We start from the raw sequence: 4750 nt of genomic DNA on the forward strand, positions 1-4750 counted from the left end.
TGATTTTGTATACTTTCTATTCAAAGCTCTCTACGGTCTTAAGCAAGCTCCGAGGACATGGTATGACACTCTCTCTGAGTTTTTACTTGAAAATGGTTTCACTAGAGGTGTCATAGATAAAACTCTATTTTACAAAGTGCATAAATCTGATATGATATTAGTTCAAGTATATGTTGATGATATTATATTTGGTTCTACTAATGATGATCTTTGCAAGAGATTATCTAAGCTAATGTAGAGTAAGTACGAGATGAGTATGATGGGAGAGTTGAACTACTTTCTTGGATTACAAGTGAGTCAAAGGAAAGATGGGATATTCATTTATCAATCTAAGTACATCAGAGAACTTCTTAAGAAGTATAATCTGGAAGATTCAGCTCCAGCAAAGACTCCCATGCCAATAGCCTCCAAGCTTGATCAGGATAAAACTGGTAAGAAAGTTGACATCACAAGCTATAGAGGTATGATAGGCTCATTACTCTATCTCACGACAAGTAGACCAGACATAATGTTTGCAACATGCTTATGTGCTAGATTTCAAGCTGAACCAAAAGAATCTCATTTAATAGATGTTAAAAGAATATTTAGGTACCTTAAGGGAACTCCAAATCTTGGAATTTGGTACCCTAAAGGTACAGGTTTTGACCTAGTTGGTTATACAGATTCAGATTTTGCAGGCTGTAAGATTGACCGGAAAAGTACATTAGGAAGCTGTCAGTTTCTTGGAAGAAGATTGGTATCCTGGCATATCAAGAAGCAGCACTCAGTATCCACATCAACTGCTGAAGCTGAATACATAGTTGCTGAAAGCTGTTGTGCTCAAATCTTGTGGATGAGGAACCAACTCCGGGATTATGGTCTATTGGTATTAAAGATTCCAATATTCCGTGACAATACAAGTGCAATAGCAATCTCAAACAATCCAGTTCAGCACTGAAGGACAAATCACATTGATATCAGGTATCACTTTATCATAGAGCATGTCACAAATGGCAATGTGGAGTTACACTTCGTACCCACAGAGGATCAAATTACAGACATCTTCACCAAACCACTTGATGAAAACACTTTCTCTAAGTTGGTTAGTGAACTTGGGATGTTAAATATCTCTAATTAATTTTAGAAGTCAATAATTGCAATTTGGTCTTGTTAAATTCACTTGTTGTTTAAATTCTATATATTAAGGACATCTGAATTTACATGCCATTAATTATTTCTCGTAATTCAATCATTTTTGTGCTTATATATAAACTATATATATGGCTGAGCACATTCATATTGATAAATCTATTTAATTTGATCTCAGTGGACTTTAAATAATTAATATTTAAAGGGGTTCATTGACAATAAAATTAAATATATTACAGCATAATCATTTTTCACAAAAATATAGTGTTATCAATTTAATGATAATATTTATAGAAGTAGTGAAAAATAATTGTGATTTATTATTTTAAACATTCTTTTTAATAACTCAATATTTAAAAGATGTTTAAAATAAATCAGTAGCAAAGGATTGTGACTTAGAAATTTTTCTAAGTCCTGTACTATGTGTCGCCACAGAATGTGTCAATACAGAGACCTGACTTAGAATTTTTCTAGGTACTGTACTCTGTGTCGCCACAGAATGTGTCGCCACAGAGACCTGACTTAGAATTTTTCTAAGTATTGTACTCTGTGTCGCCACAGACTGTGTCACCACAGAGATCTGAATTAGAATTTCTCTAAGTCCTGTACTCTGTGTCGCCACATAGAGTGGTCGCCACAGAGAGGGATCGCCACACAGCTTCTTTGTTTATTTTAGATTGTTTTGTTGTTAATATACATACACAATCGGGTTGGTTATCTTCCACATACGCACAGCATTACCATCGCAGTAGAGAATTTTTTTGTTGATCAAAACCCTAACAAAGTGTTGTTGAAATTTATAATTTTTACAGTTTTGTAAAGCCCAGTTAATCAAGAGTAGTTTGACATCAAAATCACTCGATTTCATCGGTTAATTTTGCAGATCGAGATACTTGTTTTGTTTAACTGTTTAAGGCCTTGTTTGGTTACTCTTTTAAGTGTTTTAGTCTCAATTAAATTTCTTTCTTAAGACATTGTTTGGTTAATCCTTTAGAACTGCAGTGTGTTTAATTAGAGTCTATTTATTTCACTTAATAATTCGAAGTGCTCAATTTAATTTATTTTAAATCTAAACTTTATTCTCATTTTATTTAAATGGCGAATAATATTCAGATTCCAAAAACAATTTTTTTTTCTATTATTGAACGTGATCCCGTCAAAATGGTACATTTTGAAACTTGGATCCATTTTTTAAACGAACACTCAATTGTGCGCTTCGCATTAACGACTAACATGAAATTGAATGTTGAGCTTCTCAGGCATGTACACACAACAGCTATAAACTCTTCAGAAGATGAAAATTAGCTTTTTCTTTTGACATTGATGATGATACCATCATAATTACAAAGGATGATTTCAATGAACATCTTCAGTTATCTCGAGATAACTTTGATGACACTCCAGAAGATTGGGAACTGCTCAGCTTCTTTAGAGCAATAAGGAGCACAATGACAGCGAATGATGATTTACCAAGGCACTTCAACAAAAGTCATCTTCCGAAGGAATGGAATCTATTCTTCAATATAATGTCTCATTGCTTGTCTCCCAAGACAACTGGATTTCATGGACTCACTATTTTTAATCAAATTGTTGGGGTTGTTGTCGCGAATAATCTTCGCATCAATTTTGGGAGGTTATTCATGGAGCACATTTTGGAGAACCAATCAAATCATCAGAACTTTATCCTATATGCAAGGTTTCTTCAAATAGTGCTAAATGGAAAACTGTCAGAAGCCCAAAAGACATCCACTCACAGTGACTTAATGCAAGATCCTCATGTCATGTCTCAACTGGTAGTCACAAAGCTACACAAGAAAGGGAACTATCCAAACTCAGAGGTTGCTTTCCTAACAGACCACATGATAGATGTCTTTGCCACTATCAATGCTCAATATGAAGAAGAAGAAGAAGCTGAAGATGAATCTATAGCTGCAGATGAACCCCTAGCTGAAAATGACCCAAAGGAAAACATTGCTAATGAGCCTATTGGAGATGAGGATGTAGAAGAAGATCAACCTATTTCTGAACATGGTGACCAAGCAGAGGCTGAAGTTGAGTAAGAACAAGAAGCTGAATCTGAAGAATCCTCTCAACCTCAACCTGAAGCTGCTAGTCCACCACATCAAGCTGCTGAATCTACTCATTCTAATACCTCTGTCTATAGACCAGTCTTCTCAGGTATGGGTACTTCTTCTATGAGTCACACTTTTGAAGCATGTTCTGATTTTATTAGCATAGATCAATTACACCTTGATCCTCAGCACACACAAATACTTGTTGAACAAGTAGATGGGTTAGGGAGTGAATTTGGTATGCCACAAATTCATAGCCACCCTCTAGATCCAAACCAAACACCATCATCTCTCCTAGCTCAAGCCCTGGAGTATAAGGATCATATGCAAATAGAGGGAGAAACTGCACTAGATGCATCAAATAAGGAAGGTACTGTGAGTGAACCCGCAGCTCTGTCTCCTATGAAGCAAAGTAGTGAACATCCCGAGACATCTGCAAACCTCCAGGTATCTTCCCAAAAGGATTCTCTGGCTAAAAAGGCACATACACAGTTACTAGATCTATCTTCTCAACAAGGTAGATCTATTGAAATTCACCCGTCAGCCACGACATCCCGTAACGAGTCAAACACCTTATCCAATATCTAAGTTGTTGAAGCTTTAAATGAGTCAATTAGAAGAGTACTATTTGGTGAGGACGTATTGACGGTAACAGGGAATTCGACCATTTTACGGTTAGAATATCTTGTTCAAGGTCCTTCAATGGATCAACTGCCTTCACAGGTGTTAGGAGAGAGTGTTGTAATCGCTGCCAAATCTAGCACATCACTTACCTCCCCAGGAGTAATAAACCTGGATGCATCTGCGGATAGTGGATCCGACGTAGGTGCGGATCGGTAACCCATTGGCGATGAACCAGATTTACCTGGTGAGCCTAAGGGGAATGTATCTTCACAGATACAAAGGGAAGCTGGGGATCAGATGCCAGATATGAAGGCCCCAGTGCTCCCACCGGAGATTCAAACTATGGACGAATCATCTCCTGATGATAGGAAATTTGTCTCGGACAAGGATGGGGAATTGCGAACTCCCATTGCACCACTGCTGACCTCCTTAAAGATGGCTCCAGTGTCTTCTGCAGGTACACCTGGAACTCGGAGCTTTGAGATGAGTGAACTTGTGAGAATGAGTGACACACATGACCCAAAACCGAGTGATAGAGTGTTGAGTGATACACTGCAAGAAGCCTGTGAGACACTTACCATCCAAACTACACCTATAGTTCTATCCAATTACGTCACTAAAGATTATCTCAAAGAGCAGCTAGCATTCAAAGACAACTATCTTAAGGAACATCTGGCTCTTAAAGATCAACACCTTCAGACAGAACTATCTCTCCGAGATCATCAAATCTCCAGTCTTTCCAATCAACTTGAACATCAATAAGCAGCATTCGCTAGTTTGAGGGAATTCATTGAACGATCTCTATCTCATACAGGGAAAGGAAAAGCACCTGCCAATACTGAGCCAAAGATCTCAGTTAGTAAGCAGGCGCCTATCCCGGTCTCATCTGAAGCAGCTCTTGCCAGTACTGGGCCAAAGACCTCAGT

This window comes from Apium graveolens, unplaced genomic scaffold (genome assembly GCF_009905375.1).
Source record: "Apium graveolens cultivar Ventura unplaced genomic scaffold, ASM990537v1 ctg2293, whole genome shotgun sequence".
Taxonomy (NCBI): Eukaryota; Viridiplantae; Streptophyta; class Magnoliopsida; order Apiales; family Apiaceae; genus Apium; species Apium graveolens.